Genomic DNA, 13,396 nt, shown 5'->3' on the forward strand with positions numbered 1-13,396 from the left:
CTTTAGTCCTCTGTCGGCAGTGTGCCTGCCTGGGTTATTAAATGAATCTCTTATAATCAGACAAAACTATTTTACACAGGCACAGCAGTGACATAAGCCCAGCTGTATCCCTGTTTGATGCTGAGATATTTGATGCGTTGCCTTCATTGCCATGGAAAAAAACATCCCTAAACACATTATCTGTAAATTAACAACTATACTATGCAATATTTCATTTTATGTAGGCATTACCTTTTAATGTGTTTTAATTCCAGAAGTCATAAATTACTCTTAAAGAGAGCAGGGAGTGGAATAGTGAGGGTTAAGGAAACGGCTAAAAGAAGAAGAAAGAGCTCCACTCATACATTCAGCACGTTATCACTACAGAATGTCACGGCGGGGTGCGCCGATGTGTGTGGAAACAGGACCCAAAAGCAGATGATGACGAGGAATTGTAATGATTAACAGAAAGGTGAACCTTTAATGCGATGACGGCAGGGAAATGAACCAAGAGACCAAAAACAAACAGGCAAAAACACTAAGAAACAAAATACTAAATGGTACTGAGACCAAAACCTAAACTATGACTGTGGTGGAAAAATAATAAACAAAGACCATGACTAAGACTAATAATGCATAACAAACGAAAACTAGAACTATGACTGAGGTGAGGTAAACAGGCTAAGACCATGACTAAAACTGTGACCCTGGTGAGATAAACAGACGAACTGACAATGGCATGAAGAAAACAAAAGGCTTAAATACAGACATGAGGTGATCAGGGGAAGTGGCGACACATGAGGAAACAGCTGACTGACATGAATCTAATGACAGGACCAGGAGGAGTGAAACTAAATACAATGACCAAAGAACACATGACACTGTCAGAATAAAACAGGAAACACTAAAACTAGACATGACAATACAAACCTAACATACCAAATACGTGATGAATAATGCAAGAACTCAAACAGAAAACCCAGGAGCAATAACTGCCTAAACTAAAGGCAAATAGGAAATAACACAAAACTAACAACATCTCAAAAAATAAGAACAATACAAAGAAAACTCAAAGTGCTGGGTCGGAGACCCAGCCTGTGACAGAGCACCCCCCTTAAGGGCGGATACCAGACGCCCGAAAACCTCGAAAAACAAAACCAAAAACAACCCACCAAGGGCGGGCGGTGGGGGTCCAGGACGGAGGGCCAGAAACAAGGCCAAAAAAACCCAAAAACAAAACGTCCATCAAAATCACAGGAGCGCAGGGAACAGTTCATGACTCCTCAGGGGGCCGACCCGGAGGGTGACGGTCCAGAAAATCATAGTTCATGTGATCAGGGGGCCGGCCCGGAGGCCGACGGCACAGAAGTCCATGGTCGAACAGTTCCGGGGGCCGTCCGTGCGGACGGCAACGGCGTAGAAACAGTTCAGGCGGCCGACCGTGCGGACGGCAACGGCGTAGAAACAGTTCAGGCGGCCGGCCGTGCGGAAGGCGGCGGCGGCGCCCAAGTGTCAGGCGTACCGGCCGAGGCTTGGAGGGCACAGGACCAGGTGACGCTAAAGCAGAGGCTGAGGCCGGACCAGGCGAGGCTGAAGCACAGGCAGAGGCCGGACCAGGCGTAGCAGAAGCACAGGCAGAGGCCGGACCAGGCGTAGCAGAAGCACAGGCAGAGGCCGGACCAGGCGTAGCAGAAGCACAGGCAGAGGCCGGACCAGGCGTAGCAGAAGAGGCTGAAGCCGAGGCCGGACCAGGCGTAGCAGAAGAGGCTGAAGCCGAGGCCGGACCAGGCGAGGACGAAGACTCTGAGGCTGGAGCCGAGGCCGGACCAGGCGAGGACGAAGACTCTGAGGCTGGAGCCGAGGCCGGAGCTGCGGCTGACGAAGCACAGGCCGGAGCTGCGGCTGACGAAGCACAGGCCGGAGCTGCGGCTGACGAAGCACAGGCCGGAGCTGCGGCTGACGAAGCACAGGCTGGAGCTGGTCCTGGCGTAGCAGAGGCAGAACCAGGTGACAGTGAGGCAGCCACAGGTGGTGAAGCAGAAGGTGGCCAGACGGGCTCCTCGGGCCCGCCAGCAGACGTGGCGTGAGGCTGGACATGGCGAGGCTGATGTGGTTCTCCTGAACCTTCAGCAGACGAAACATGAAGCTGGCTGGGTTCTCCCGAACCTCCAGCAGACGAGACATGAAGCTGGCTGGGTTCTCCTGAACCTCCAGCAAATGAAGCATGAAGCTGGCTGGATTCTTCTGAACCTCCAGCAGGCGAAGCATGAAGCTGGCTGGGTTCTCCTGAACCTCCAGCAAACGAAACATGAGGCTGGCTGGGTTCTCCTGAACCTCCAGCAGACGAAACATGAGGCTGGCTGGGTTCTCCTGAACCTCCAGCAGATGAAGCATGAAGCTGGCTGGGTTCTCCTGAACCTCCAGCAGACGAAACATGAGGCCGGACGGGCTCCCCGGGCCCTCCGGCTGACACTGAAATTGGCTGCACCAGCTGTACCTCCGTCTCCGGCTCCAAACCGGCCTGGATAGCAGTCCCACAGCAGCTTAGCTGAGCCTGATGGCTAGCTTTTCCAGGGCAAACAGTCTCTGTATAGCCGGGTTGCGTTTGTGATACGGGGCGTCGGTGGCGCGCACGCCGCTTTTTCTTAGGAGTGGAAGACGGCGGAGCGATGGGTGGAAGTCCCTGGTAACTCCGAGGTCCCCCGAGAGCCAGTCGAGTTCCCCGGAAAGAGTGCTCGTGCTCAGGAATGAGCCACGGCTTCCACCGGAGCTCCTCCTCCAAGAGAGCGCAGAATATAGACTGGCGCTCGTCGTCGTCCAAGTCTATGGTGTGCGGCGCTTCCTCGCGCTGAACTGTGACAGGAGTATGGCGAGACTGATGAGGGCGTGGAAACTGGTGAGCTGAGAGGTGGTGACGCTGCGGCGAATCTCAGCGAACCGACACGAACACACTCAGGTTCCGGAGGCAGCAATGGAGATGACTGATTGTGGGGTTGTTGTGACTGGTGGGTGCTGGAAGCCTTTTCCTGACTCGACAGTCCCTGGGCCTGCAGCATCTCCTTTATCCTCGTAAAGGCATCAACGATGGCAGGTGAGTCCGGGAGCTGGAGAAGGCGGGGATCCCTCTCCATAATAGCTTCAGCAGTGTTAATCATTACCAGCTTGCTCTTCAAATCGGGCGCTGTGAGGACGCGGTTGAGGATCGCTTGGATCTGAGCCATCTCCTCCAGACACTCGGTGAGAGCAGAGTCTGCTGGGTCCATGACTGGTCAGTTCGTTCTGTCACGGCGGGGTGCGCCGATGTGTGTGGAAACAGGACCCAAAAGCAGATGATGACGAGGAATTGTAATGATTAACAGAAAGGTGAACCTTTAATGCGATGACGGCAGGGAAATGAACCAAGAGACCAAAAACAAACAGGCAAAAACACTAAGAAACAAAATACTAAATGGTACTGAGACCAAAACCTAAACTATGACTGTGGTGGAAAAATAATAAACAAAGACCATGACTAAGACTAATAATGCATAACAAACGAAAACTAGAACTATGACTGAGGTGAGGTAAACAGGCTAAGACCATGACTAAAACTGTGACCCTGGTGAGATAAACAGACGAACTGACAATGGCATGAAGAAAACAAAAGGCTTAAATACAGACATGAGGTGATCAGGGGAAGTGGCGACACATGAGGAAACAGCTGACTGACATGAATCTAATGACAGGACCAGGAGGAGTGAAACTAAATACAATGACCAAAGAACACATGACACTGTCAGAATAAAACAGGAAACACTAAAACTAGACATGACAATACAAACCTAACATACCAAATACGTGATGAATAATGCAAGAACTCAAACAGAAAACCCAGGAGCAATAACTGCCTAAACTAAAGGCAAATAGGAAATAACACAAAACTAACAACATCTCAAAAAATAAGAACAATACAAAGAAAACTCAAAGTGCTGGGTCGGAGACCCAGCCTGTGACACAGAAGCCATCAAACATTGTGCAAATGGTGGTGGAATGTTTTCTTGAAAAGCCTCAAATAAGAATGCACTTTAAAAAAAAAATCATACCACTATGAGGGTATCACTGATAAATTTTGATATGGTAATTGATGCACCTCCAAAAATGTGTTTGAAAAAGCATTGGGCTGTTGAGAAAAATGAAAATGCATCCTAAAACTAGAGTAGTATGTTCTCTTCTCTAACTAATTCTTCTTCTAGCTTCTCTCATTGTCTGCTAGTTGCCCTCTCAAACGGAAAACAACAACAACAGGACACTTCATTAAATAAAATGGCAGTCAAGCTTTAAGAAACTATAAACAAATCTTTCCCCAGGTTTCTTTTTCAGGGCAGTTGCAGTAATTCTTTAGTCTTGACCATATTTCTGCTTCTCTCTGAGTCTTTTTTCTATTTAATCTTTTCCCTTCCTTTGTTCCTGAGAAATGCTCCAGCTAATCACCAGAGGGCTGAGGGCCATTTGCTTCTACTCACTAGTCTGGCCTCCCAGGATGCCCCAGATGGATCCCATTCTGGGTGTTCAATGACATCTTCCCAGCTGTCTTCTTTCTCAGCCCTCAGAAATTTTTTCTCAATCCCTTCTCTTATATCCTTGGGAGTAAACTTATTGAAGGGGCATTTTTCATTTGCTTCACTGTGAACTGAAGAGTACTCTGGTCACAGGCAAGTTGAAGTCCTGGCTTTTCTTTTCATGATGATGCAGAACCCATTCATCGAGTATTTATATCTCCCACTGATAATCATAACATTGGAGATAAATGACTGATAATTGTTGTGTTAAATTATAAAATAATAATACTAATACTACTACTAATAATAATAATAATAAGTTGTTTTATAGACACGGGTATATTTTTTTATTAATGTATCTTGAGTTAAATGGCTCATAGATCATAGGTCCAGTTTTCATCTAAACAATGTAGAACACAGTACTATCAGTTTTGACATTAATCACATTAACATTGTCCTCTACTATAGTAATTATTTATTTGCTACCAAAAACTAGTGCAGTACATCCATGAAAACTACTACCCTACCAGCAATGACTGGGTTGTTCGTTTTCTGCTTATCAGCCCTAGGGATAAGGCTAGAGCTGACACTGGGTGTTCTCTTAACAAAGAAAAATAGACAACCACACACTCACCACCACACAGAATTGTTCCAATCAGGGTATTTGAGCAAGGAATCCTCTTTGTGTGAGGCACGGGGGCTAACTACTGCAGAACTATATCACCCATGAATGTAAACATGATTTACAATAAATTTCCGAGAACTTATACATAAATAAAACGGTGCTTTAAAATCTATGCTCCACTATTTTGGATCCAAACCAACAACTGGTCTTTAGATGCCACCCTTCCTAAATGTCATAGTGGGCTGATAGAAGTGGGGTTTAAGTAATTGTTTTCCAAAGGTACATTACAGTTCAAATTGCCTGAGTGTTTGATTGTAACAAAGAGAATGGAGGTGATAAAACCTGTTACTAAATCCTCTCTCCCTGTAAACCTCTAAGTCAAGCTGACTCACCCACTACTTTGCCTATTCCCCTGAGAGTGATATGTGTGAGTGTGGGTGGACTCATATTCACTGGGACTTTAAAATGACTGCTCTGGGTTTACTCATAAAGCTGAGATGTTATTTCAAATGTAAAACAATAAAGTCACTTTATTTCCAGTTAAATGTTTGCTTCACCCAAAGTTAGGCTCACATATTTGTCCGCAAATGTATAACTTTGAACATTCATTGAGTTTGTAATGGAGAGATAAATGCATGCATTGGTGAGTTCTTAATACTATATTTTACATACAGGCTAACAATATGTGTTTGTGTGTGTTCCTGTTTCCTTAAACCTTTTATTGATTGCTAAAAATGCTAGCAAAAGAACTGAGAATGATGATTTTTTTAAATGTGTTGGCAGTGATGAGGCAGAACGTTTAATTTTAAGTCAAAATTTTCTATTTCTGGTTTGTGTCCCACTTTCGATATTTTACTATCGCTTATACATTAGCAGAAGTAGTCAACATCTCCCATGCAAAATCACAGTAATCTGTTAGTCCCCTCGACTAATTTCACCTAGAGACTGCCAGGAACCACTCATCAACTAGTTGGCGAATACGTATTTTTCCCTAGCAATCAGTGTCTGTTTTATAGGCCTGAGTGACTTTGGCTTAAGATGGGAAACCTAGCTACCTGATAAAGCAAAAGCACTATATTCTCTCACAATTTTGGAAAAAAAAAATCATTTTTTAAATCAATTTTTTAATTAATTAATTCATTCTTACTTGTTGTTTACTTTATGTTGGTGTCATAATTTCTCATTTTCAGTTTCTTATTTGTTTAGCCTTTTACCCCAGTGGCTTTCTGAGGTTCCTGCTTGAAAGTGTCAACGTAACCAAGGATGAAACACAGACAAATATAAAATATATTTTTCTGAGTGTCATTTTTTTTTTTATTGCATATAACCCTTTTGAAAACATGCTGCAGTAGACCGAAAATTAAGGAAAACCATGAATCAACACATGGACGTGCGAAACAGATCAAAGTTACACCTTAAGAGATGGAAATGTGCTGGGAATGCGGTTATATCACCACCGTGGATTTTATCGAAACAAAATGGCAAAGGTAAAACAGAATTCATGCTGGGGTTTTTTCAAATGTGAAGCATAATTTTGGTTTTCTTTGGCTTCTGGTTCAATGAATTTTGGTTGGCACGTGATGAAATTTGCAATTTTGAAATCTGAGAGATCTGTGCTTTCAGCAGAGACATTGCTTGTCTGTGTATATGCTTTTGCTTTGGGTAAACAGGAGATTCTGAACTTTGTGTTTAAATCTTTCCATGGAATCTGTTTACCTCCTCTTTAATTTTTTGTTGTTTTGGTGGTGTTTGGTGGTCATGGAAATGGTTTGTGAGCTTTTAGCTGATAGTCTGACGTTTCCGTGGATACCATACTTGTCTATATATAAATAACAAAACTCCAAAACACAAATTTGGAGTAAATGGATTTAACCTCAGCCTGTTTTATATTCTTTAATTTATGTAAAAGAGCTTAAAATATGAACTTCATGATTTCATTAAAATGAAATCTGAATTTCAAAGAGCACGGATGCCAAATGTGACAATTTCCTTTTCATACCTGCAGGAAACGAAACCATCACAAACAGCACTGATCTGCCTCTCAGACTGTGAACACAGCACATAGGTTGCAAAGGAGGATACTGGGAACGACATCATGTCAAGCCTCCTTTCGATTGGAGTTGTCAGTGAGAATGAGCGATGCAAAATGCCAATGTCAAAAAGCCCTGTGTTTAGCTTGTCTGTGCTGACAGGTTAGGAAATGGAGCATGCTACCTGACCAGCATAAGAGAATTGCTGCCCTCCGGTGCTGCAGCAGTCACATCTGCGGGCCAACGATAAACAACTTTTCATGCCTTCAATCACCATGAGTATAGCCCCATTTTCTTTCTCTGTCTTTTTCTCTTTCTGATTTTCTCTTGCTTTGTGTTCCAGCAACAGAAAAATATATTAGATTTTCTAATTAAATGAGAGCTTCTACATGTGTTTGCTGGTAATTTACATTGCATGTAGAATACTCAGAGGCAATTCATTATATAGTACAATGAGTGGTTAAGTATATATATATATATATATATATATATATATATATATATATATATATATATATGTGGCCGGCAAGTGGCCGGCATAGTGTACAGGAACATCTGTGCGGAGTATAACCTGGAAGTCCCGAGGTCAAAATGGGAGATGCCCCCAAGGGTGGTGGAGAATGACCGAGCTAAGATCCTGTGGGACTTCCAGATACAGACGGACAAAATGGTGGTGGCTAACCAACCGGACATAGTGGTGGTAGACAATGACAGCAATATCAGGAAGAAGGAACACGAGAAGCTGGAGAAATACCAAGGGCTCAGAGAAGAGCTCGAGAGGATGTGGAGGGTGAAGGTAACGGTGGTCCCCGTGGTAATCGGAGCACTAGGTGCGGTGACTCCCAAGCTAGGCGAGTGGCTCCAGCAGATCCCGGGAACAACATCGGAGATCTCTGTCCAGAAGAGCGCAGTCCCGGGAACAGCTAAGATACTGCGCAGGACCCTCAAGCTCCCAGGCCTCTGGTAGAGGACCCGAGCTTGAAGGATAAACCGCCCGCAGGGGCGTGCTGGGTGTTTTGTATATATATATATATATATACATACATACATACATACATACATACATATATATTGTTTATTTGTCTTAATTTGATTATATGCCATATGTTTAATTATGGAAGCAATGGTAACTTCTAAGCAAGCCTGGCTTGCAGTCAGGTCATGGTCAGGACTCTGTGAAGACCAGTCAAGTTCTTCCACACCAAACTCAATCATCCAAGTCTTTATGGACCTTGATTTGTGGTGTGCAGCTGGTGTGCAGTCACATTGAAACCCCCAACCCCAACTTTACACTTAGCATAAAGCCGTCAATTTCACTTCAGTCTTGAAATTTCCTATATAAATAAAATTGGAGTTGTTGCACAAGTGGCGTCCTGTCATGGAACCGGGATTTTGGAATTTACAAAAGTTCTGAGAGTGACAAATTCTTTTACAAATGTTTGTAGAAGCGGTCTGCATGCATGGGTTATTGATTTGGCCATGGTGAGGGTGAGTGGGGATTTTTTTTAAATATTGGACTTTTTTGAAATATATAAAAATGCTTGCAGATAATTTAGAATGTTGCTGCTAAACTGCTTACTTGATCAGCTGGTATGAAATCATCCATCATCTTCTTTAATTATGTTTCTTTAGTTATTCCCTGTTGAACTTAAGATCCTCTTTAAAATTCCCAGCCTTACTTACAGAGGGAGGAACAATCATGGCTATGTAGATGTGGTGGATTTTTTTCAATATCAGTCTTCAGCTTGCTCTCTTAGGTTCGTTACATCACATCTACTAAATGCCCCACATACCTGACCAAGGATCCAGGATGAGCAAACTGCTCTGGCACTGATGCTCAGCCTAAGATTTGAAGATTTTGTGGATTCTTTGAAAAGTCAGATGTTTAGACAGTTTTGGTAGTTTAACTACACAAGTACTAAACAAGCAATGAAAAACATTCTGGAACTGTTCATACATCGTAGAATCTGCCACTTACATGAAGTTATTTTTTGGAGTCTTTCACTAATATATACCCCCCCCCCCTCCCCTCCTGTTATACTTTTGGGTTACAACTGGCTGTTTCTCTCACCTTTGCCATCCCTGCTGCACATCCACAGGAGTATTGGTCTTCTGCTAAAATATGATTGTAGCTCTATATCCATTTATATTTCCTGACAGTACCTACTGTAATATCTCCCAAATCAAATAAATGTCATCATTCATCACAAAAGCAAGTCTCTTCTGATTCGAAAGATACAGGAAAATCCAATTTGCTTTAGCCTGACATACATCTATCAAGACTGCTTTCTCTAACTGAACTTTAAGGTTAATGTTGTTGTTGTTTTTATTCTGCACTGTTTGTACTTTATTCTTCTCTAAAACATATAATTATCACATGTCAGTTAAGGCCAAGGTCAGTGTGATAATGACTGAAGAGAAAAATACTGATTTCTTCAGACAAACAAAATGTAGGAAAAACTTATTGTAGAATTTACTATGCTAATTCTTTGAATAAATCTCTACTGTAAATATGTATATATGTATAAGTATATATATATATTTAAACCCCCTACAGTGTTTAAAGAAGGACTAAACAAATTATATGGTAAGCTTTTTTCTCTGTGTAACTTTGGAGAATTTTAGAAGATAAGCATTATTATGCTGTCACACATTCCAGACACAGTATCAAAAGGTTGTGGGTTGTACTACTATGTCAGATATTTGTCTAGTAAACGGTGCAGAAGGTTAAACTTTGAATAAATAAATAACACCAAGAGCTGTTGCAACATCCAATATTTCTTTCATACATCCAAAAATTAATTCAAATGCAAAGTGTTAAGTCACATAAATACACAACAAAAACAACTGGCCTAATAGTATAGAATTCTTTCTATTTTAGTCATATAACCCTATTATTCGAAGGTAAGCTGAACTTAACTTACAGATATTGAATGGGAAAAGAAATCATAAGAGGTTTTTAACACTGTGAAGAGCACAGAAGCATATCTGAAACAACAATCCCTCGGGATATGCAGTCATCCTCAGCTGAGTTCACCCACCCTGTTTGTTTTCACCACTGTACTGATCTCGCCAATAGTATTTCACCCATCAGAGTTCACTCCTCCAGACAGAAATACAAAAAGAAAAAATGTTTTTGGGGGTATACAGTAACTTTTGACAGAAGTAATTATCTTTATCGTAAGCCTTGAGTGGCAAGATTTTTTTATGGTGTTGAGATCACGTATTCTACCTGATAACCCCAAAAAGACACAAATGGAATATATTTTCCTTTTCACTTGCTTGATATTATTCTGCCAGAACCTTAAGCCAAATATGCAGCAGATGTAGTACCGCTATAAGCCACAATATAGGAATATTGGAAAACAATATAGGAAAATAACACCCAAAAGGCTTTGGAAGCAGAGCTGTACAGAATGACATTTTTGCCATTTCACTGAATACCAAATGTCCCTATAAACATATGACCTTCCTTTTATCCCAACACACTTATCTCAGCCTCAGTTTGTTAATTCATTATTTTATTATTTTTAAATACATTCAAAAGTTTGAAATAGATAGTTCCCCACAAATATACATCACTAACAATGCATTCCCTATTTCAAGAGATTTTGTATGTCTGACTACTCTCTTGCCTGTCTCACGTGTCTTCAGTGGTTCTGATTATTGCCACCTCGCTGGTCATTTGAGTTGCCAGAGGAATTGAGGAGTGATGCACACCTCTCCAGTGCATGGATGCATCTCTAATTAAATACCACTCCAATGGGGACAGTCACTGAAAGATACTGCTGGTGTTTTTACTGTCATTATGAAATGGCTACTGTATGTCATGTGTGCATTTGTAAATGCAGATGGCAGGTGAAACCTTGGAGGCTGTATGCATTTAATCAAATCAAATCAAATCAAATCAAATCACTTTTATTGTCACATCACATGTGCAGGTACATTGGTACAGCACATGTGAGTGAAATTCTTGTGTGCGGGCTTCACAAGCAACAGAGTTGTGCAAAATACAATAATGTAAACAAGCAAAATACAAGAATGGCTACATCTGAAACTAATAAATATATGTACAATATATAATAGTATATGCATTTCTGGATGTGTATACTAAATATTTTTCTACGTGTGTGTGTGTGTGTACACATATTTTACAAATTAAATAGAGTAAACTTTATGCTGTGTATATTTGTGTTGCCAAACAGTATTAAAGTTGTACCAACCTTTGCATGTATTAACTATATCCTCTGCTATCAGGCATAATTTGACATACAAACAATAGTAAAATTACAGCTATTCATTCATTTTGCATCAGTGATGCAGGGACACTGGGAAGACTGAGCCCAAAACAGATGAACTGGCCAGTATCACAAACTCAAAAGTGAATGTAGGCCTGAAACCAACAACGATTTTAGATGACTTAGGTTAATTCAGCCCTGTAGTCAGTTGAGGCAACTCCATGGGCCAGTGGCTTTAAACAGATTCTACAGTATTCATCCTTGTGAGGAGTTCATTTTGGGCTCTTCACCTACTGTGTACAAATCAATGAAACAGAAGGAACAGCATAAAAAGGCACTTCTAAAAATAAAGTGATGCTCTGGATTCAGGCAGAGTATGTTATGTCTAAATCCCCTGGAATTAAAAAAAAAGTTATTTTATAATGTAATTAAAATTAAGCAGCAGAACCGTCTCTATGATGCTTTCATCTCTAATATGCTTTTTCTGGTGTCAGAGTCAGATTACTCACTATTGTTAGAGTTTAAAGTACTTACAGTAGCCACAAAGCCCAGCAGACAATATGACATTCTGATTTTCCAAAATATTATAAAGGCTAAAATAACTGTATTTCCCAGCTACAGGGTTGATGGTGCAATCAGTGTACTGCAGTCCCTTCTGTTGTCACAGGCTCAGACAGAGGACCCAATGGTGCAGAAAGGTTCTGGGCTGATGAACAAGCACACAGCCCTCTGATTACAGCAGCTCTCTCTCTATTCAAGCCTTTGTGTCACTTTGTGACACAATTAGTCTTGACGAGCAAAGAGCCCTCTTGTGTCTGCCTTTTACCTGCTCCCATTCCTGTCCTTTAATTCAATTTACAAGCAACAAATATGATTGCTATGTGGATTCCAGACAAAACTGATCATACCGCTCCTTTGTTGTCTTCTTGTAACTGAGTCACAGATGACTGACTATCCTCCCTTTACATGTAATAAAGATGCACATGAGATACTTTGTTATTGTCAGTCTATCACAGAACAGCAGCTCATGGGTGAAGGTTTGTCGAGTGAATATTTCATGTGCTCTTTTGCCTGCTGATTTGGCAGGATGGTAAGTTAATATTTGTAGTTATAATAGTAATAAGCAGTATAATAGCCAATGCTGCAGTTATTCACACACATCTATTGTAGCTCTCTCTCATACACACACAGACACACACTATATATATATATATATATATATATATATATATATATATACAGTGGGGCAAAAAAGTATTTAGTCAGCCACCGATTGTGCAAGTTCCCCCACTTAAAATGATGACAGAGGTCAGTAATTTGCACCAGAGGTACACTTCAACTGTGAGAGACAGAATGTGAAAAAAAAAATCCATGAATCCACATGGTAGGATTTGTAAAGAATTTATTAGTAAATCAGGGTGGAAAATAAGTATTTGGTCACCTCAAACAAGGAAAATCTCTGGCTCTCACAGACCTGTAACGTCTTCTGTAAGAAGCTTTTCTGTCCTCCACTCGTTACCTGTATGAATGGCACCTGTTTGAACTCATCATCTGTATAAAAGACACCTGTACGGTGTACATTTTAGGACATCGTCAGGTATCAGACAAAAAATTGTCAGGTGTCAGTTGTCAAAAAAAAAATTGTCAGGTATCAGACAAAAAATTGTCAGGTGTCAGTTGTCAAAAAAAAAATTGTCAGGTATCAGACAAAAAATTGTCAGGTGTCAGAAAAAAAATTGTCAGGTGTCAGTTGTCAAAAAAAAAGAAAGTCAGGTATCAGACAAAAAATTGTCAGGTGTCAGTTGTCAAAAAAAAAATTGTCAGGTATCAGACAAAAAATTGTCAGGTGTCAGAAAAAAAATTGTCAGGTGTCAGTTGTCAAAAAAAAAAAAAGTCAGGTATCAGACAAAAAATTGTCAGGTGTCAGTTGTCAAAAAAAAAATTGTCAGGTATCAGAAAAAAAATTGTCAGGTGTCAGAAAAAAAA

This window comes from Rhamphochromis sp. 'chilingali' (genome assembly GCF_963969265.1).
Source record: "Rhamphochromis sp. 'chilingali' genome assembly, chromosome: 14".
Lineage (NCBI taxonomy): Eukaryota > Metazoa > Chordata > Actinopteri > Cichliformes > Cichlidae > Rhamphochromis > Rhamphochromis sp. 'chilingali'.